General features: G+C 43.9%; 1 long non-coding RNA gene across 2 annotated transcripts in view; it reads right to left on the bottom strand.

Annotated features, from left to right (window-relative positions):
- Positions 1-21165, bottom strand: part of LOC129655390 (uncharacterized) — a 90254-nt gene extending 69089 nt beyond the window's left edge. The window contains exons 1-3 of one of the 2 annotated variants that reach the window (XR_008715972.1): positions 20605-21165; positions 15632-15715; positions 15216-15329 (exon numbers count right to left, since the gene is read on the bottom strand). This is a non-coding gene — a long non-coding RNA (uncharacterized LOC129655390). The remainder of the gene's footprint in view (positions 1-15215; positions 15330-15631; positions 15716-20604) is intronic. The other variant, XR_008715973.1, reaches the window with a different exon arrangement.
- Positions 21166-23021: the final 1856 nt, after the last annotated feature.

The raw sequence follows: 23021 nt of genomic DNA, 5'->3' as shown, positions 1-23021 counted from the left end.
TACAATGGCTGAAAGAGTTTTTTGGCCAACTCAGTATATTCTTGAGACTAGCTCTTTATGCTTTCCTAAATCAGGATTTCAAGACCTCCTCTCCTCATCCAATAATCTCTATATCTGATGATCTCAGCTCTGAAATTGTTTCTCATGTCCACCCACTGGACACCATCTGCCCCTCTCCATCTCTGTTGCCATCAGTTTAGGCCAAGTCAACAACATATCTTACTTGGATGATTACAAGGGCCTTTTAATTGTACCCACTTAACCCTATCCTTTTGGAGAAGGCAATGGCACCCCACTCCAGTACTCCTGCCTGGAAAATCCCATGGATGGAGGAGCCTGGTAGGCTGCAGTCCATGGGGTCGCTAAGAGTCGGACACGACTGAGCGACTTCACTTTCACTTTTCACTTTCATGCATTGGAGAAGGAAATGGCACCCCACTCCAGTGTCCTTGCCTGGAGAATTCCAGGGACGGGGGAGCCTGGTGGGCTGCCGTCTATGGGGTCGCACAGAGTCGGACACAACTGAAGCAACTTAGCAGCAGTAGCAGCAGCAACCCTATCCTTTACACTGAAGTACAGGAATCATTCTAAAATGCAAAACATGTCACTCTCTCATTTAAGACATTTCTGTGTCTTATCATAGTCTACAGGATAAAAAAAATAAAAAAGAAATTATAGAAGAAAAACCTTCCTAACCAACTTCTGCTTACATTTTCACTGTCTCATTTTTCATTGTCTTCCATCATAAATTTTGTGCTCTGAAAATGCCCAATTCTGCAGTGCCGTCTCATGCCCTTAAATCCTCTGAGCCTTTGCTTTGGCTGTTCTCTAAGTCTAGAATGCACTGCCCTACTCTTTCATATTAGTAGCTCTTACTTATGAACCCTCTGAGCTAGATGACTTCTTGAACCCTGTTTGGAACAAATGCCCATGTTGTGTGTTTCCATAATACCTTGTTCATACCTTTTGGTCATCTTTAAGCCATAAGGAGCATTAGCATTTAGAAGCTACACTAAGGATTAAAATCTGGTAAAGGAGACTCAGAAGGAGAAACCAAGGAGGCTACATATACCAGGAGACCATGGCAGCAGCAAAGCCAAAATGGAGAGCAGTTTTTTAAAAAGAAAGGAATATAAGGAGAGCTCCTACAACTCAGAAACAATAAAACAATCCAATTCAATAATGGGCAAAGGACTTTATAGACATTTTCCAAAGAAGATATGCAAATAGCCAATAAACACATGAAAAGATAGTCAATCTCACTCTTTAGGGAAATGAAAATCAAAATTACAGTGAGATATCCCCTTCTATCTATTAGTATGGATGCTATTTTGAAATGCAGAAAATAAAAAGTGCTGTTTAAAAAAAAAGATGTGGAGAAACTGGAATTCGTGTACTGTTTCTAAGAATGGTATAATTGCTATAAGAAACATTATATGGCAGCACCTCAAAAAATTAAAAATAGAATTACTATATGATCCAGCAATTCCACTGTGGTATATGTCCAAAATGACTGAAAACAGGGACTCAGATAGGTATTTTTTCACAGCACGATTATTCACAATAGCTAAAACATGGGAACAATCTAAGTGTCCTGTGAGAGAGAAATGGATTTTTAAAATGTGGTATATACACACAATGGAATATTATCCAGTCTTAGAAAAGGAAGGAAATTCTGACACATGCTACAACATGGATGAATTCTAAAGACATTATGCTAAGTGGAGTAAACCAGTTACAAAAATATTAATATTACTTAATATTGTATGATTCCCATTATACCAAGAGTAGCCCGAATCATAGGGGCAGAAAGTAGAGTGGTGGTTGTCAGGAGCTGGAGGAAGGGAAAATGGGGAGTTACTGTTTAATGGGTATAGAGTTTCAGTTTTTACAAGATGGAAAGAGTTCTGGAAATGATGGTTGTGATGGTTACACAATAATATAAATGTACTTCATGTTCCTGAACTATACACTTAAAAATGGTTAAGGGGGTAAATTTTGTTATGTATATTTTACCACGAGAAAACAATTGGATAAAAAATAAACATGGAGTTTATCTTCTGTATAAAATCCTGCTTGGACATCCAGCAAAATGAGTTCTGAAGAGTGACCATTGGATCGAGCAATATAGGATTCCTTGGTGATCTTAGAAAAAGCTTTTTGGATATGTTGAATAGAGAAAGAACACACAGATCTATTTCTTTACTGATCTCAATTCTTATTTATGAACTCGCTAGCTTTCAGAAGCAGTAGACTTGTAGGAGTAAAGTTTTTGCATCTTTTTTTTAAAAATGAGATTATGTCTTATGTTGGAACAAGGTTAAGTTTTTGTCTGAGATCACCCTTTCCAGGTAAGTAGATTCAAAGCTAGTGCTCTTGAGGCAAGACACTGTGGCCTCTACAGGGCTCCTGTGTCTTCTAACTATGGTAAGCAATCCTGGAAAATCTGATCACAACAGGTAGGTGTCAGAGCTGGGGTTTCCTGCCAGCAGTAGGATTTTCAGCACAGGCAGGCTTCAGAGAGCCTCTGTCAGAGAAGCCAATGTATCAAAGACCATTTGGAGAGAGAAATGCTCTGGCTTCCCTCTCTGCCTCAATGAAGTTGCAGAAATGGGCCTCACTGAGACCATTAGCATGAAAGCCACATGACCTACTGTGCTCTGCAAGGTGGGCCACTCACTTCTCCTCCCCTGTCACCCTCTCCCTGGTTCTCAGCTATGACCCTGCTGACCTTCTCTGTGTACCTTAAACACTCCAGTGTGCTCCATTTGCTTAAAATTCTTCTTCAAGATCCTTGCAAGTCTGTCTCCTTCTAAGTCACCATGGTTTCAGCTCAAATGTGCCCCTCCCTGCCCCCAGAGAGGGCTCCAGTAACCACCACGGTCATGGTAGCTCTCAACCCCAATCAACCCTGAGCCCACCTCTGATGGTATTTTCTTCACAGCACTAACACCTCCAAGAAATAGCCTTATTGATCTTTGTGTTTTGGTGATCATTATCTGTCTGTCTTTATTAGACTGTTAGCCTCCTGGAGGCAGGGGCCCCATGAGAGTTCTCACACTGATATATCTTAATTAACCAAACAGCACCCAGCACAGATTAGGCCCTCTGTTAAATAGATACATAAATGAAGGTTTTCAAATAACAGAAAATGTTCACTCATAAGCCAAGTTCTGCACATCTTCAATCCCTGTATCCTAATTACTCCCTGAGGCTCTCCAAAATGCTGGTTCTCAGTCAGGCTACTTGGGTTTAAAATATAGGTTTTGGGCCCTTACCCCCTAGAGATTCCATTTCAGTGGGATGGAGGGAAGCTCTGCCCTGTGCAGGACATCCTAAGGCCACCAGCAGATCACTCTTGGAGAATGAGCTTCTTTAATTTAGCCCCTGCACCCTCATAGACCATGCATGGCAACTCTGACCTTGATGTATGCCTGGATGGATGGATGGATGGATGGCCTGTAACTCTTACAGGCCAACCAATCCAGAAGGAAGGCAACAGACCATGATGTTCTTTCTAGGCAGAGACTGCAGGAAAAATGAAGGCTGAAGAGATATTTGGGATCTAATGGAGAGAAAACTCAGAAGTCTTGATTGTTTTCATCTGGAGATAGCCTTTGAAACACAACATAGAGGGGACTGAATTCAGAACGATTCTCTCCAGGCTCCTGGAATCAGGGTTTGGTTCTGGATCACTAGAACTGAACTGTGCTCTGAGCAGTTTTATTTTGGCATGGGATTTTGGATAAGCACATAACAATTAGCAAAAGCATCTAGTACATTTGTGGAGAAGGAAATGGCAACCCACTCCAGTATTCTTGCCTGGAGAATCCCATGGACAGAGGAGCCTGGAGGGCTCCATAGGGGAAAGTTAAGTCCATGGGGTCGCAAAGAGTCGGACATGACTGAGTGACTAAACACACTAGTACATTTGAGTGCTTTCTATACAGTAACTCTTGAAACAACCCTAGGTGTTCTTGTCTACATTTTACAAATAAAAAACCAATGAGGGTTGAGTCAGGATAAATGGCTTGTCCAAGTCAAGATGATGGGCAGGGATGTGACCTCAGGTCTCAATGGCTCCAAAGCCCATGCTCTATCCACTCTACAGCACAGGTGAGACATGTTTTGCTTCCAAAGTTTTAGGTGTTTGGTGTCTGCGTATGTTTGTGGTTAATTTCCTTCAAGAGCTTCTCCTGGTCTGAATGAGTGGACTAGGTTGAGCCTGCCCTCCCTCCACAACTGCCAGCCTCTGGAGTCTGTCTCCCAGGGTTGGTGACATGTCGGTCACCTTGCAGTCCCTCAGAGAAAACAAGCACCTTCCTGCCTTGTGACTGTTTTGTCCACAGTTGCCTCATCTGCAGCACAACCTCTACCTTAGTCAATCCCTCCTTGTCTTTAAGGGCTCAGCTCAGAGGCTGCTCCACACAAGTCCAGGTCCACCTTCTGCAAACTCTCAATGCACCCATGGTTAGTTAGCTGTGTCATCTGGTTTTCTGACTGTCTTCCCCAAATAAAGAAAGTTCCCTGATGGCTGAGACCATGCCTGCCTGTTCATCTGTGCATGTTCAGGGCTTACAATAGGTTTTTCATTAGCAGTATCAATGGAATAAACCTTTGCAGAATGAAGAAATAAGTAAGCCTCAGGTTCTTCATCTGTAAAGTAGAGATAATAATAAAACTCCTATGAGGAGTAAATGAGATAGCAGAAGTGACACCGCCTGACCCAGAACAAGATTTTGTTTTGTTTTCTTGGTTGTTCATTTCCTAAATAGAGGAGTTCAAAAATGAAATCAGCTGCCTCCTAGGATTGTAAGTTTTTGCCACTGGGGGGCCTTTGAACACAAGGTGGATACAATTCTGTAGGGATATTGTAGAAGGGTGATCAGTGGGTCCAGATGAGTGGTTTTTAATCTTGGCTGCCCTTTAGAAACAACTGGAGAGTTAAAAAATGACTGATGGTCCCAAAGATTCTGATTTAATTGTTATGGAATAGGATCCAGGCAGGAATGCTTCTTAACCCAGGCGATTCTGATGTGAAGCATGGTTCTGAACCATTACTGTAAAATAGATGATCTTTAAATGTTCTTCTTGTTATAAGAGGCTATCACCCCAGGAAAGTGAAGACCACTTTTTCCTTCTGAGAAAGAGGAAGAGAGGGAGGAGGAGGGGTTGGGGAGTGAGCAGGAAAGGGGGGCAGGGGGAGAAAGAAAGGAGGGAGGGAGAAAAAGAGAAAGAGAGAGAAGGATGGGAGGGAAGGAAAGAGGAGAGAGGGAAAGAAGAAATAAGGATAATCTTGTAGAGATTCTGGGAGGATTCAATAAAATAAGAAATAAAAAGGGGGGTGGTAAGTGTTAGCACAAGGTAAGTTCTCAGTAATAAATAATAATGATACTATGCTTTTTATTATTATCAATGTGAATACATTTTATAAGCCTAAGTGTAGTCATAAGGCATTATCATTGTGACTATTGGCCAGCCCAGGTTGAAAGCTAGTGAACTGATTTTTTTTTTTTCTCTTTTTAAAACCCAGAAGCATTCTTGGAGAGCTACAGTTTTCTCTTGCTTTCTGGCATTGATTGAGTTTTCTTAAAAATACACACACATACTCACACACATACAAATGCGTAATATGCACATGGACATACACATATTTTTCCTTTTTTCTGAGTCCCCTCTGAATGACAGCATGCCTGAGAAAATATGAAACAGGATTCCTTGGGTTGCGCTGTCTTCCCCCGGGGTGGTAGGGTCACATATATTACTAGAAATGATCCGCCCACTTATTGCTTACAGACCCCTTATGGAACTGAACACCTGACCCTAAACAATGGGGGAAGATTCAAGGGACTGTGTTGCAAAGAAGGGAAATTTAAACAGATTCTCCGTGTCAGTCTGTAGTATGACGGCAGCTCCAGAGCATGTCCTGTTTGGAAGAACAGTCACTGATTCATATAAGCAAACCATGCCACACCTCCCCACACTGACACAGCCTCCCTTCTGGGCAAGAAACATGCTCAGTGCCTGGTGGACAGGGAGTCTCCCCATTGGATGAGCATAGCTCCATCCCTCACAAACTGGAATCCTTCACTACATCTGTAAAATGGGGCAGCAGCACTCGCTCTGGTGATGTGACAGAGATGCCTGAGCTCACTGGCACAGCCTGTGGGCAAGTGCCTTTTGCCCTGTGGAAAGCTGTGCAAATGCACAGCAGTATCAACAGCATGGGACTGAGCCAGAGATGACTGGGATGACTTCTCAAGGTCTTACAGAACCTTCAGTTCTAACTCTCAAAAGCCTGGTTTGCTCCTGGAGATGTTCCAGCTCTGCTCATACTACAGGTACCACAGCCCTTTCATCCAAACATCTAATGTTCCAGGTGTTAGAACTGCGCAGTGGTGGGATACTGGCTCGATACACCAGATAGAGTGATAGAGAGGAAGAGGCCAAATATGGAGGCCAAGTGTTTAATGAATTGGGACAACCTTTAAGACCTAAGGACAGGAAAATGGCCAAAAATGACAAGAGGCAGAAAGATGTGTGTCTAGCACCAAGTGGGCTTTTCAATGCTCTTTGAAACTGCAAAACTCAATCTTAGGGAAAGGGGTATCTAGTTTTTATAAATGCGTATCACCAATGTCCACTGCTAATTCTGATATGCCTCAGGTAATCCATTGGGTGGAATTGGGAGGAAGAGGAGCTGTGAATACATACATCAACATTTTGAGAATAATTACCTGTGTAATTGTTATACTGTCTGTCTCCTCCCAGCCTACTATGGTGGAGAAATCCTGTTGAAAATCATGTCCTACAGACAGACACTCATTGTACCAAGCTCAGGGTTGGTTCAACCTCCAATTTACCTCCTGGGAACCCAATATCTTTCCGTCTTTTTCACATTCTCTAAACCTACACTTATAATGATAATGATATAACAAAATGAATTCCCTCTAGATGTACAATACCTCACAATTTCCCAGGTTCCTTCCCATTTAACCATTTTCTTTGATTCTTCCAACCTTATCCTCATCTGACAGAAAGAGGCCCAGAAGAGTGAAATGAATTACCCAAGATCACACAGCTAAGAAGGGACTTGAATCAAATATTTATCTCCCAAATCTTTATCCACAGTTCTCTCCAGTTCTTTCACACAAATGAAACGGACTATTATTCAGTTCCTTTGTCTCTTTTAAGTAACACTAGTTATTATATGGTAGACACTGGGCTAAGCGTTTTATAGAAAACTGTAGAAAATTCTGAAAGAGATGGGAATACCAGACCACCTGATCTGCCTCTTGAGAAATTTCTATGCAGGTCAGGAAGCAACAGTTAGAACTGGACATGGAACAACAGACTGGTTCCAAATAGGAAAAGGAGTTCGTCAAGGCTGTATATTGTCACCCTGTTTGTTTAACTTATATGCAGAGTACATCATGAGAAACACTGGACTGAAAGAAGCACAAGCTGGAATCAAGATTGCCGGGAGAAATATCAATCACCTCAGATATGCAGATGATACCACCCTTTTGGCAGAAAGTGAAGAGGAACTAAAAAGCCTCTTGATGAAAGTGAAAGTGGAGAGTGAAAAAGTTGGCTTAAAGCTCAACATTCAGAAAACGAAGATCATGGCATCTGGTCCCATCACTTCATGGGAAATAGATGGGGAAACAGTGCAAACAGTGTCAGACTTTATTTTTCCGGGCTCCAAAATCACTACAGATGGTGACTGCAGCCATGAAATTAAAAGACGCTTACTCCTTGGAAGGAAAGTTATGACCAACCTAGATAGCATATTCAAAAGCAGAGACATTACTTTGCCAACAAAGGTTCGTCTAGTCAAGGCTATGGTTTTTCCTGTGGTCATGTATGGATGTGAGAGTTGGACTGTGAAGAAGGCTGAGTGCCGAAGAATTGATGCTTTTGAACTGTGGTGTTGGAGAAGACTCTTGAGAGTCCCTTGGACTGCAAGGAGATCCAACCAGTCCATTCTGAAGGAGATCAGCCCTGGGATTTCTTTGGAAGGAATGATGCTAAAGCTGAAACTGCAGTACTTTGGCCACCTCATTTGAAGAGTTGACTCATTGGAAAAGACTCTGATGCTGGGAGGGATTGGGGGCAAGAGGAGAAGGGGACGACAGAGGATGAGATGGCTGGATGGCATCACTGACTCGATGGACGTGAGTCTGAGTGAACTCCGGGAGTTGGTGATGGACAGGGAGGCCTGGTGTGCTGCGATTCATGGGGTCGCAAACAGTCGGACACGACTGAGTGACTGATCTGATCTGATCTGATGGGACCGGATGCCATGATCTTAGTTTCCTGAATGTTGAGCTTTAAGCCAATTTTTTCACTCTCCTCTTTCACTTTCATCCAGAGATCCAGAGGCTCTTTAGTTCCTCTTCACTTTCTGCCATAAGGGTGGTGTCATCTGCATATCTGAGGTTATTGATATTTCTCCCGGCAATCTTGATTCCAGCTTGTGCTTCCTCCAGCCCAGCATTTCTCATGATGTACTCTGCATATAAGTTAAATAAGCAGGGTGACAATATACAGCCTTGATATATCCTTTTCCTATTTGGAACTAGTCTGTGTGAACATGTTTAGTTCTATCAAAAAATGCAGCCACAGAAGCTCCATAGATCCAAGTTCTGTCCAGAGAAAATCCTCCTTCTTCCTCAAGGAACTCTAGCCATCTCTCCCAGTCAGAACCAAAGGTGTAACTGAGTTTCTAATGAAGGAATGCCACCCTTGTCCCCCAGTGATCATAGCGCCTGGCTAAGACTGGAGCTGGAGAGGTGTAATTAGCAAATTCTTAACTCCCATCTCTGCCTAAGGAAGACGAAGTTCCAATTACAAATTTCTGAAGCAAATTGCTACTCAATTGCACAAGGCTGATTTTCAAGGCATTGACACCTCCTTGGTTTGCTTGCTTATTAGATACAAAGGTTGGGGAGGGTGGAGAAGTATTTAAAAGCTGGTTTTCAGACCAATGAATCTGAAGAAATTCTCTTTATTGGTCTGCAAGAAGAGGTGGGAGTGGGGGAGGCAGAACCAGATCTGATAAAGGAGATTAAATGGCCTTATACATCTGACAGCAAAGAACAGTCCCCACGGGAATCCCAAATCCTGCTGGTGCTAATAAAGTGCACGATATTACTCTGGTAATATAGTGTACAATATAAGGCGTCCAGATGCTGGGGCCAGAGCCACGACCTACATCTTCCACAAACCAATTTTCTGCTGGGTTGGATGTGTAAAAAAGAATCCAAATACAGATTTTTTTTTTTTCTCCTTTGAAAGAAGAATTGCTTCTCTGGCTTTTTTACCTTGGCCTGTCTGCTCCTCCTACCCTCTGCATTCTCAAAGTGGGAATTACTTCTAATCCACTCACAGAGAAATCACTGCTTCTCTCAACTGTGTGCTATTTATGAGGCAATTGGGCTGCTTGTTGGCTTCCCAGTGGCAGTGGGGTACAGGGAAACCAGCATAGAATTTGCAATCAGACAAACTAGGTTCAACCCCCCATTCTTCCATTTCTAAGATGTGTGCCCTTGAGCAAATTTCCCCTGGCTTTTCTGAGCCTAGGTTCACACCTACCTCACAGAAGTGCCTTGAGTGCTAAAGATACTGCATATTAAGTGCCTAACAGGAGGGTTTAGGATAGAGGAGGTGTTGAACAAGCAGAAGCAATTAGTAGCAGTAGTAGCTTCAATGGGTAAAGCTTAAAAGGCAACCTCATTAAAGGAATTGCACTTTTTGGCAAGGGGTTTAGGAGGTGAAAGAAGGAAGGTTATTAATAAGATGAACAGCAACAATGCTCTCTATCTATTCCCATCCATGGAGCATCTTCTGAATGTGATGCAGACTATAGTCACTCACTTCTATAACCTTGTAGAGCAGAGGTGACACTGGAAAATGGAAACTGCAACACAGTACATACCGCATATTATCCCAGCGATTTAACACTGGTCATCTCACTGACCTTCACAGGACCTTCAGTTTTTGTTTTTGTTTTTTAATCTCTCCATTTGGTAGGCTAAATGTGTCTTGGACACAAGGCAGAGTCAGGATTGGGGGGAACCTTCTAACTGCTCACTCTCAGCTGATTGCTTTGGGCCTGAACCACTCTGTGATGGGCTGGTTTGATCTGTGCTTGGAGCACCAGCCTTGCACATCTCAGAATTCAGGGCATTTCCACTGACTACAATTACTCTGTTCAAAAAAATGTGAGAGACCTCCTCAGACCCAGCCCTGGGTGGAACAGAAGAGATGCTATACTAATGTTGCTTGGCTGATTATTATAAAAGTAATAACAACAGATATAGAATATCTCTCCTTGGTAGCACACCTTTCTGTTCAAAAAGTACCCTGACAAATGTTGGCACTAGTTCACTTGCATTTTTCCTGTTAAAGGCAGATGTTATTGTCCCATTTCCCAGATGTTAAAAAGGAGGCTTTGAGAGGTTCACTTTCTCAAGGCTGCAAAATAAGTAAGGCACAGAGGCCAAGCTTAAGATGGGTGTGCAGAAATCCAAGTCTTAGACCCTTCTTGCAATTTGCAGCCATCGGACTTATCAAAGGCATGATGTGAATCTCTGCAGTCTACAGAGTAGGACACAGTTCCTTCATCAGAGCAGCTGGAGCACAATGTTCGTTAAGTAAACAAATGAACATATTATCCACCTCCTCAAAAAATAGTTCACATTTATTGAGCTCTTGCTCCTGCAAGGCACTTTGCCAAATGCTTTTAAGGATTATTTTGTATCATCCTTATGAGGCAGGTCCCAGGAACATCATTACTTTACAGATGAGGAGACTGAGGCTTAAAGAGTTTAAAATAACTTACTCTAGGTACAGGGTGATAGATTCTGGATTTGAACTCAGGCTGTCTGACCCCACATACCCTAATGATATCATCCTTTATTTAATCCTCAGCACCACCTCCCACCAGTGTCTTAGGGAGAAACCCAATATTTATTGATGATATTTATTGACTGCCACTAAGTGTCAGATGTAGCCCTCCATGCTAGTCACATTAACTCATTTCATCCTCATGAGTACTCTGTAAGGTACACATTGCTACCCCATTTTACAGAGAAGGAAACTGTGGCTAAGAGATGTTGACTGTCCAGGATTCTGCTAGAAGCAGACTCATTTTAAAACACAGAACTATCTAGGGAAAATTTCATTCTTCCTTCAACAACTTCGGCATTTTATAAAAGTAACTAATGTGAAATACACATAGGAGAAAGGTACAAAGAAGGAAACTGGAGGCAACAGAGCCAAAAGGTTATCTGCAGGGTTCTAGTCCCAAAGCCATCCAAAATCAAGGAGCGGAGAGTGTGCATAAAGCTGGGTTAGTCTAAGAAGGTTCCATGGAGGGAAGGAAACTCCAGGTGGGCTTTGACGACTGGAAGAAATGTATTCTGCCAGGTATTCTAGGCAGGGGAATAGCATATTCAAAATTCAACTGGGGCCTAGAAACAGATTCAAGTAGCAAAGGGAAGCCCTGGTAAAATGGCATGTGGTTGAGGGAGGCGAACTTAGTAGGGGAAAGGCTTGTTTCCAGCTCTGCCTACGAGCCCTGAACCCACAGCACACTGAGATCTCTTTGTTTTACTCCACCAAGTAGCCCATCAGGAGCCTAAGTGACAATGGGAAAAGGCAGAGAGAAAATAAATAAAGAAGGAAGTGATACCATATCCATCTCATGTGGGGCTTTCTGGAAGGAAGGGAGAAGCTGGGCATAGGGGAGAAGAACTTTAATTTGCACACAATACAAGGCAGTCTCAGCTCTTCCTCTGCTGACCTCCCCCCCACCCCACCCCGCATTCCTTCCCCTCCTTCCCAGTATTCTGCATGCAACAGCAAATGTATGAATGATTGGATGGCTTGGCAAAACACTCTGAGATTTATTTCTGTTGGACAATCTTACATTCTTTTTTTTCCCCTGCTGACAACTCTGTCAACAGCAGGCTCCTCTATGAGGCTGTTAATTTGGAGATCACATATCGGAAGCAAATACTGTTGCTTAAAAACCAAACCAATAAAGGAAACGCCTGAGATCAGGGTGACCAGCAGCCCAATCTAGCCCATGACTTGGCAATCAATGAGACCTCAGAACTTGGTAAAAAGACCATCTGGGGAGAGGGGGACAGGGAAATAGTTCTGTGGATATGGTCAGTTCAAGGCAAGGATGTGTTACCTGGAGATGATTCTAGTAGTTCAAAAACTAGATCTATCTGGATGCAATCCAGCTGTGGCTTTCTATTATTTCAAAGCTCAAGTGTTGAGAAGCTACTAAGACAGTAGGGTACTAAATGTACCTAATGTGAAAAACGTTTTGTCAAGTGTGAACATCTATATCAATGTAAAGGATTATAATTATTACCTTTTGGGGGAAAGGAAGAAAACTATGTATTTCTTTTTTTTTTTTTAATTTTATTTTATTTTTAAACCTGAAACACTGTATTAGTTTTTAGTCTGTTTTTAGAAATTAGGTACCAGTAAAGGCACAAGCTTTAGAAGCATTGAATTTCAGAGCTGTGAAGAAATTATTTCATTTCATCAACAAGCATTTGGGACTGCATCTGAGAATCGGGTCCAGTGTGGGCTCTGAGGAGCTGGAGAGGAACCAGATGCAGGCTCCCAGGGTCCCTAAGGAGAGTGATAAACACCTTCTTGGTGTTAAGAGAACAGGGATTGGGGGCGAGAGAGGCATCTCAGTCACTGGGCATCAGGAAACATTTTGCATCTAAAGAGCAGTTAGGGCTGGATTCCAAACGAAGAACACAGTGGGTGTACCCATGCAAAGACATAGAGATCAGGGTAGAAAGAGGTGATGTGGGCATTCTAAGGACAGGACGAACAAAGGCCTGGCCTCCAAGACCTTCATTTTACAGATATGACAACTGAGGGTCAGGGAGATAAGTAATTTACCTAAATCACCCAGGTAGGAAGTGGTACAACTCGATTCACCCCAAAGCCTGCTTTTACCACTCTGCTATGCTGTTTACACAATACCCACAGAAAACAGCATCTAACTCCAAAGCGTTTAGAAACTTCCCCATAAACACACAGACAGTGAGTGGTAGACTTGAGATTAGAACCCAGCTCTTTCTTCTCTGTCTTCCTCCTCCCAGTCCAGCACCCATTCCACCATGCCACACAGACCCTACCCATTTCCCAGTCTCACTGAGTCTTCAATACCCTGTCATATCCTTGCTCCCGGATCCTTCCCATGGCTTCCTCACTACCAAACTCAGTCATCAAGACTGATGCTTTCATTTCTTTTTCATTAAGTTGACACAAGGAATGAGGGCACGCTCCCTTCCCATGGCCTCTCCTACCCTTGGAACTTCAGAGGTCAGGAAGTCACCAGGCAGTCTCACTTCCAAGCCCTCCTTTTAAAGGTCAGCTGATCTGGGAATAAAATACTTCAGTGTCAGGCATTTAATTTTTAAAGAGAGAGCAAAATGGTAAGGAGACCTTAAAAATTGCTCTCGGCTTTGTGTGTAATCATCAGCAGGCTGGAGGTCACCGCCAATCTCTCAAGATTTTCCAGCTTAGAGAAGCAGGAGGACTATTTTTGTTCCAGGAGTCAGAGCAAATGGCAGACCTGACCCTACCTCCTTTATGCTCAAAGAGGACCCACCTGTACAACAAAGCTCAATTCTGTATTTAAGATCAGACTTATCCAATGGCTTGACCACTAACAAAGAACCCATACAAAGGACAATAACTCTAGACAAATGCCTGGTCCTGAAAATCACACCTTAATCAGAAGCAGACATATGGCCAAATGCAGCCACAAAATAAGTGTTTGTTAAACCTAGGCTGTGCTAAGCTCTAAGGAGGTATAGCATAACAATACTAATATTGATTAGATATCTACAAAGGTATAGATATTCTCTAGTTAGTCTTTCTGCACCCTTCAACAGCTCTGCAAGGTAAGAATTACAGCCTCCTGGTTGGCAGTATAATGTGATGGTTAATACCGTCAGCTCCAGAGCCAGACAGTGTGACCCCTACCTCTGCCACTTATTAACTGTGTGACCTTGAGCAAGTTACTTAACCTCCCTGTACCTCTGTATCCTCAGTTGTGCAATGCAGATGATAATACCACCAATTTCATAGGATTACTGTGAGTAAATAAGGTAATAAATGTAAAGTGTTCACGGCGCATGGTAAAATTCAGTACGTGTACACTGCCGTGTCATCATCTCCATCATTTATATGAAGAAACAGTCCAGAGAGAGTGAGTGAACTGCTCATCTAGCCAGGAAGTAGAGGATCTGGAAACGGACCTCAAGGCAAGGACTAACCTTTATTGAGGATTAACTATGTTGAGAGTTCACATAATCTCGATATCCATAAAAAATTGATGAGTAGGTATCCTCGGCCCCAATTTATAGTAAAAGAATTCTAGATGCATGTGAATTACTCAGAGTCTCCCAGCTGGGAGGTGAAGTAGCAGCGCCGAGGTTTGAACGCAGGTCTGCCTGATTCCCAGAGACCCTGTGGGGCCCCTTTGGGATCCCCGCCTGCAATGAGATGCCTATGGAACCTGCACGCAGTGTGAGGGTCTGCAGCTCCCCAAGGGTCTGCTCTTAGCCAGGTCTTTTCATTATCTCACTAATTGTCATGATAATCTCTGGTGCAAAGTACTCACAGACCCTTTAATTGCATAAGGAAATACACTCAGAAACTGACTACACTGTATCAAGGTCTCACAGCTGAAGAAGAGGGTGGTGAAGCAACAGACTCAAATCAGGGGCCTGACTTCCAAACCTGTGACGGTCCCCCACCAAGCTCCTTGGACTACCTGAAATCACATAAGAAATCTGCATTTCAGCTTCTGGAACACATGACAGTTTCTCACCCCAGATTGTTCTCAGCTCAGTATGAAAACATGTAACAGGGTATGAATGCATGAGTGAAAGAAAGACCTAAAGTTAAATTATTCCAGAACAGCGAGCTATTGTCAATGATTGACAACCAGTCTCAACTCTCACCAGTGACAGCCACATACAAAGTAAGGCTTCAAAAAGAGCTGGGTTCCCTTCAATTAGCAGAGCTGAAATGAAACCACTTAGAAAATTATACTATTGGGCAACTGGTGGGTTTTAAACATAATAAGAAAAATAAAGGCTTGGCCTGATGTTTACAATCAGCTGAGCAAGAGACATCAGTCGTGCTAGGACCCGGAATCATACCTTCTCCTGGAGCTCAGGTTTTTGGCCTCTCTGCCACTGCTGCAGCCCTGGATCCATTCATTCCTTCATTCCTTTAGCAAATATTTATTGGTTCCTGACCACCAAGCGTGGAAGCTACAATGTGAAGCAGAACATATTTGGCCAGTGCTTCTTGGAGCTCCCAGACAAGCCAACAGGATGGTGATCCCCTGGATGGGTGACATCACGGGGAAAGGCAGGGTGCTTGGAGGCAGAGCAGAGAGAGGGTCCAACAGAAAAGAGATTTCACACTGAGTGGGAAACAGTCCTGTGAACAACAACAACAAAAAAGCCTGCCCAGTAGGCAGTGTGTTTGGCTATCGGGAGAAAGTTAAAGGTGGCCTGGGCAGGGGCCAGGCAGCCTTGGAAGGGGTGGGCCCTCCTCCTGCTGCACCCACCTGTCTGTTCCCTGGGCATTCTGAAGTCACAGCTCTGGAAAGCTGGAAGAGCTTTGAGTCATTCAGCACCATTCATTCAATGAACTATGTCCCGGTCACACAGAGTGAAGTCAGAAAGAGAAAAACAAATGTCGTACATTAACACATATATGTGGAATCTAGAAAAATGGTATTGATGATCATGTCTGCAAAACAGAAATAGAGATACAGACATATGGACACCAAGGGGGGAACGTGGGAGGGATAAATTGGGACCCCGTGGTATATATATATATATATATATATATATATATATATATACACTATTGATACTATGTAAAATAGATAACTAATGAGAACCTTCTGTATATATATAGCACAGGGAACTCTACTCAGTGCAATGTGGGGACCTAAATGGGAAGGAAATCCAAAAAAGAGGGGATATATGTATATAGCTGATTCACTTCATTGTACAGTAGAAACTAACAACACTGTAAAGCAACTGCACTCCATTAAAAAAAAAAAAAACACACCCGTCCCAGCATGTGCGAAGGCTCAGAAGGGAATGAGAGCAGGGCACACACAGGCACCTCTGAGTGATTCCCGGAGACCAGAACGCCCAGACCAGGTGATGGGTAAGTGGTAAAGGCTTGCACTTTATCCTGAGGCTATTGGCGGGGGGTGGGGGTGGGGGGGACACTGAAGGCTGAAGACAGAGGAAGTAAGCCCTCAGATTTGGGATTTTCCAGATACCACTAAGGCTGATACGCAGAGGCCAGGCTCTGAGCTCTGAATGACTAATTCCAGAGCCTGTGATCTTTACCCAGCCCCATATCGGCAGCATTCCTAGAATCTGCTGCTGCTACTGCTGCTAAGTCACTTCAGTTGTGTCCGACTCTGTGCGACCCCGTAGATGGCAGCCCACCAGGCTCCCCTGTCCCTGGGATTCTCCAAGCAAGAACACTCAAGTGGGTTGCCATTTCCTTCTCATCTGGAGGGGTCTAAACAAGGAGAAATGGACAACAGAAAGACCTAAGTGCCTCTGGTTGAAGAACAACTTCAGGACAGACGTGCTTCTCAGATCTGGATCCCAGTGGAGCAGAATACAGTAAAGATTAGATTCTGGACCTGCTTCTGTCTGTAACTAGCCATTTAGCACTGGACAAGTCAATGTCCAGCCCCTCACCCCGAGCCTTAGTATCCTCATTTGTGTGATGGGTGGAGGGTTAGGTAGCTAATCAAAAATGATCATGACTTCTACAAAATTGATTATTACTTGCATTCAGTGAACTCTTACTCTGAGCTTGGTGTTATATCTCAGTTCACACCTACAGCACCCTGTGAAGAGATTCGATTATCATCATCCCCATTTCATAGCATGGAAACCAAAATTCAGAGATGTTAAATAAGTTGATATTAAGTAAGGGTAGAAGCAGGATTTGAATCCAGCTTTCAGATGCTTAACATGAAAACTTTCTGTTTCAGGGCTCTCAGAAATGTATTTCACAAGGATTTTCTGAGCACCTGGCCAAGGAGGGTATAGAGATGAGGAAGCAGAGTCTCCCAGGGCAGAAGTCAGACAAACATTCTTAGGTTGGGCGTCCTGAATTCTAGCCCTGGCTGTGTGATGAATTCAGTTGGCCTGTATGTAGAGAGCATCGGGGTGGGCAGTGCAGAGGAAGGGGTAGGGGAAAGGGCTGCGACAAAACAGTCCCTCTGGGCCTCTTTCCTGTACTGTGGACTCCTGCTGTGTCCATAGGATATCACAAGATACCCAGGGCTGAGATGACCAACAGCTGGCACAGCTGTAACAACCCCCAGTGTTGCATCACCCCCAGTGAACTAAACTCCCAAATGGCCAGGGCAGACTGCCCAGTGTGGTCCTTATTGGGCAGGTCCAGTCACCATGGGCTGGGCAGAAACTGCTCCCATGGCTCTCAGAGCCAGGCCATTCATGGTGGACAGAGCCCAAAGGGCAGACTCTGCAGAGAAGTCTCCTTGTGATAGGTTGTGAGACTACGTTAGACCTGAGGCCAAAATAAGGGAAAGATGCCCCAGGTGGCAAGCTCTGAACCCCAGGCAGCAGCACCAGCCAATTAGGGCTAATTAGCCAACTGCAGAGCAGGGGGCAGTGGAAAGGCCAGAGAGAGGCTGCAGAAAGATCTGCCCCCAGGCCCTTGGCAGCACCTGCAGGAGCCGAGGCCTGCAGACCTGCCCCTACGCCCAGGTGACCCGCCTGGCTCTGACTAATGAGCCACAGCCGGTGATGGAGGGTGTAACCTGCAGAGAAATGCTTTCTGCCTTCTTCTAATAAACTTTTTCCTGAGATCCACGGCTGGATTCTCCCATGAGTACAGCCCCAGGTGTTGGGGGAGGGAGACAGAGGCGCACAGTAACAGCTCATTTAGCAGGGAACAAATAGCTTCCTTTCAGGTCAACAGATACAACATGATGTACTCAGACAAGCGTGGGGGCCCGAGACCCATGTCTTGTGAATCGGAAAGACAGGCAGAGGACACGGCCACCCACGCCTTCAAGAAATCCCCTGCTTCCAGGAGGTGAAAAAAGACCACAAGAACCAAAAAATGACATTTCCTTCAAACAACCCAGAAGGTAAAATGCCAAAGCATCCGTTAGAGTAGAATATTGAAATCAAGATGATTATTAATAGTAATAGTAGCTTATATGTGTGTGTACACTCCCTTGTCATTCATAATTCACTTTCACATGCATCAGCTCCTTGAAGCTTCACTACTACTTTATAGAGCGGGAAAGGCAAGAAGAGGAGTCCGCATTTTAGAGAGAAGGATCTGGAGAGGCCGCGAGCTTAAGCCTAAGATCCCACATGTCAAATGTCAAACTAAGTCTTCTTCTTCTATTTATTAATTTTTAAAATTTTGGCAGTCAAAGCACTGAATCCTAACCACTAGACCACCAGGGGAACTTCAAAATAGTCAACTTTACACTATGCATATCTCATCATAAATCTTCTTTTCTTTCTTTTTTGGCCATACGGCTTGGTTTATAGGATCTCAGTTCCCCGACCTGGGATTGAACCTGGGCCAAATGCAGTGAAAGCCTGGGATCCTAACCACTAGGCCACTGGGGAACTCCCCCAACCAAACCTTCTAATTCCAAAGCACTGCAACTTTCCATGTTAGGTTGTCAGATCCAATCATTGCTATATTCCTTTTTATTCTTTTTTTGAATCATAATATGTTAGGACTGGAAAGGTCCTTTATAATTACCCGAATCCTGGAACCCAGAGAGATTGATATGCTCAAGACCACACACTGGGTCCTTGATCTGCATACTCTCTCCAGACCAATTTCTGCCTCCTCAACATCCATTCAATCCCCAATAACAAGGACTCTTGCTACAGATGCTAGTAATAAAAATACTTTTATGTTGTCCCCTTAAAAACAGTAGATGCCAGCAACTAATGTATTTTTTTATTGACACGAGTCTTTACTTCTAATAAAGTAATAACCTTAATGTGGTGGGAGAAAAGGCACAGAAGGAGAGAAGCAGGAGGGTTCCCTATGAGCAGTAGGGACTCCATAAATGTTTGCTGAATTGAATAGAGTGAAATAAGCATGGACCCACAGGGAAAAGAGAGAAAGAGAAGGGATTTTGCACACACATAGATGGAAATGCATCTACTCTGTAAGAAGACACTGTGCTGGGAGTTTGGCACAAAGAAGACATTTGCCGTATTCCAAGCTGGTTTTCGACATCAGCTTCAAGCTTCCCACTGTCTTTACATCTCACACTCGCAGAGAGAACACAGCGGGATGTATGCTTCCAGGCAATCCCTTGGAAAATGTTTGACCTTCACTGAAGTTTTGACATTGTTTTCTGCGTCACCTAGGTGTCAATTTTTTTTTAGGGAAAAATTCTGGAGTCAAGAAAGGAGTATGTAAAGGAGGCAGAACTCTTAGTAAAATGCCAGTGACAGTGCAATTACTGTAACCTGATGTCAGAAGGCATTATCTCCTGCTGCCACTGAGCTCGCTCTCTAAAGGATTTTGCCTGATGGTGACTTCTGTCAATTTCTGTCTATTTTCGCTCCTTCTTTCAATCCACTGGTGGTTTCAAAGTATTTGGGGAAGGTTCCACAGGAGGTAGGAAATGTCACAGATCACCACTTAACACTTTGGTCTAGAAAAGTGTTCTAGTCATCACTATTATTTGTTGAACACCTGCAATGATAATGATTCTCTTATACTCAAAAGCATGGCTCAACTTTACTGAATATTTACTATGTATTCAATGCTTAGCACTTTACATGCACTATTTTATTTAGCCTTCATACAACAATCCTCTGATGTTTAAGTTGCCCAAAGCTATAGAACTACCCAGTGGCAAAGTCAGATGCCAATGTCAGAGCCAGTGTTCTTTGCCGGTACCCTACCATTCATTCTTGTATTCATTTGCACAATCCCTGTGTACCAGGCTTTGTGCTAGCTACTGGCACAGAGAGATAAAAGACAAGACCATGTTTTTAGGAAGCTCACAGGAACTTGAGCAGTCAGATAAACTAAAAGTCACATATGATGTGCGAATGGTAGTAACAGAAGGGATTGCTGGGTTCTCTGGGCACATCCCAGTCTAGGCGGTGTTGAAGAAGATTCCCAGAAGAAATGATGCCTTGTTCTTGAAAGGGTCAATAGAAGGCGTCACACAAAGGAGGGCATGGAGGGCAGTTCACTCATGGTAGGCAAAGTGGGGAGCTGCCAGCACTGAGACATGGAGACATGGGAGAGCATTGGCAAGTTCAAGGGTCTTGTAAGTAATTCACAAGGGACTGCACCCAGAAGAGACAATCAGGTAGTGAATGAACAGGAGACTGGAGAGGAATGAGGCTGAAAAACAGGGTAGAAACCAAAGAGAGGCTTTCTGCCAGGCTAAGGGGTTTGAGTTTTAGCCTGAAAGCCCAGGAAGCCCCTTGAGGGTTGGTATGCACGTGTGTGATGTTCAAGGGGAACACTTACAGCTTCCACCCCACTCCTCAGAGGGGAAAAGTGGGCAGCAGCGCTTCCATCCTCTTGCCTCAAAGGAAAGAGACTGATTTATCTTCTGGGCGAAATCAGAAGAGAACAAACATGTGTGGCTACAGCAGATATGGGCTCTCCCGGCACCATTCCAACTCCATATTTGCATTTCTTATCCTTCTGTAGGAGACCCAGAAGTGACTACAGGGTGCTCTAGGGACCAAGCAGACACACTTGCATGAGGCTTGGAAGGAGGAAGAGATAGATAGGCAGTATCTGCCATGTGCAAGGACAGTAACTCTTCTGCAGCAGTTCAGACGAAGACCCTCCTATCTCCAGCAGCAGTGTAGTCTCCACCCTATTATGCCATGGTGTGGTTGGGTAAACATGCTGACATCCAAGCTTGGCTCTTAGGCCCCTCCTGGAATGCTAATGGCTACCCAACACCCATTAATAAATCCTTTTCTGTTTAAATTATTGCATCTGCAACTAAGAACCCAATTGACACTATAGAACAATCCCTTTCATTCTGTCATTCAGAGTTTTCTGACCTCAGAAGATCCTCGTTCACTGCTCATCCATGAAATAAGCCTATGAGGCCACATGTGCTCCTACAAGGAAAAGGGAAACCTGTCAATATACATTTCAACTTAAAGAGAAAGTTCAGGAGGCAAAACCTAAATTCTCCAGTGACGCATTAACAGAAATAAGACCATGCCTCATCTTTTTCAACTGCAGTATTCATCCCCCATTTGGTTTTTAACTTGGAGAGAGAAAAGGCATGGGTATCTCTCAAAATCTTCCCCCACTTGCCACCAAAAAAAAATGAGCTCACATTTGTGCTTTGGAGGTAGGGAAACCAGTTAGAATCAGCCATTTGGCTGAAGCAAACACAATTCCAGAGTCAGTCTGGAGTAAGAGAAGGGATGCTTCTGTGCTAATCAGAAAAGCAATGGGAGCCCATGGGGTACAGAAACTTCAGCAATGAGATGCAATCTGTTGATTACCAGGAAACCTGTTTTGCAAAGAGGTCATAATCTCAAACTCTCAGCTCACTTGTATCATTTGCAGGGGGCTGATTTCCCCCTTGACACTCACAGAATTGCCCAACACACCTGCTTCCAAAGCATGTGGTCTCCACACCTGAACCTCTTGGAGCTGAAAATGAGGGATGAATAAGAAAGAGGAATATAACTAACCCTGCGTGGAGTCATAAAGGACTAGACAGGATAGGAGCTAAATTAAAGAAATATCAACCATGAAGCCTAAAATTTTCTAGTCCTTGAACCTCTTATTAGCAAGCTCAGTTTTCCCCTCCCTAAACCGAGGAGACAGAGATGGCAAGTAAAGCTGTCTTTGCTGAGTAACTAGTTTACACAACAATGGGAGGTGGTGAGCAAAACAGGTGATAATTGCACTCTAGGGCTGGCAACCCTATGAGAAAGGTGAGGGAACACAGGGAGTGATGGGAATAGGTGTGGCAGAGACCAATGCCCATCCTCCCCATCCTCTAGCACAGCACCCAGTTCTGACCCATGGCCACCCAGAATAAAGGCGGCGCTCTTATTCTCCCTCCTGTTAGAAGCGGCCCACTGACTCGGTCCTGGCCAAGGAGAATGTAAAAAGAAATTATGGGTCCAACTTCTCACCTTGCCCTTAAAAGAAATGGTGGTGGTGGGGGCGGGGGGTCCTCCCAGCCATCTAGTTTGAATGAGGAGGTGGTGCTGTCCCATCGTGGATGATAAGAATGACAGCAATGTGGTGAGGATGGAGCAGGAGGAGTGGCAAGAAGAGCCACTAGAAGAGCTTGGACCCTGTGTGACTTCACCGCTGGGAGCTGCCCTCTGCACTCAGACTTCTAAATGACTGAGACATCTAATTCTACCATTTTAAAGACACATTCAAGCTGCTTTATTTGGTATCTTGGCTACCTGCTGCTGGATCGCTATTCTAATTCTCTGAGATGGCATGCCAACACTTCACCTATCCAGCAACCTCACTTTTCCAGAAAACAGTTGTAAACAAAGCTAGAAACAAAAAACCACCCTCAAACAGCCAAACTTATACTGTCACTGGAGACTGATGCACTTTATTTATGGGGATGGTACCCTGGCCAAGACTTGGTCGGTGTTTATGGACCCTTATCACATCTGCATTTCCAGTGAGCATGGTTCCTGATATTTTAGCCCAGAGCCAACAAAAGGATAGATAGAAAGGGGAAAAGACTGCTTTTAGAAGCAGATAAACGGACAGTACCAAGACATGAAGACACAATCTGACAGTGAGGGAAGGTATAAAAAATAGAGATTAGAATTTTAAGTCCATACATCCATATGTCTAGGGCCACCCATATCTAAGGGCAAACAGTCTTGCATCTCTAAATAGCCCTTCAGTTCAGTTCAGTTCAGTCGCTTAGT

This window comes from Bubalus kerabau, chromosome 6, assembly GCF_029407905.1.
Source record: "Bubalus kerabau isolate K-KA32 ecotype Philippines breed swamp buffalo chromosome 6, PCC_UOA_SB_1v2, whole genome shotgun sequence".
NCBI classification, from domain to species: Eukaryota; Metazoa; Chordata; class Mammalia; order Artiodactyla; family Bovidae; genus Bubalus; species Bubalus kerabau.
Note: the sequence above shows the minus strand (reverse complement) of the source record. Positions and strands in the feature narration are given on the sequence as shown.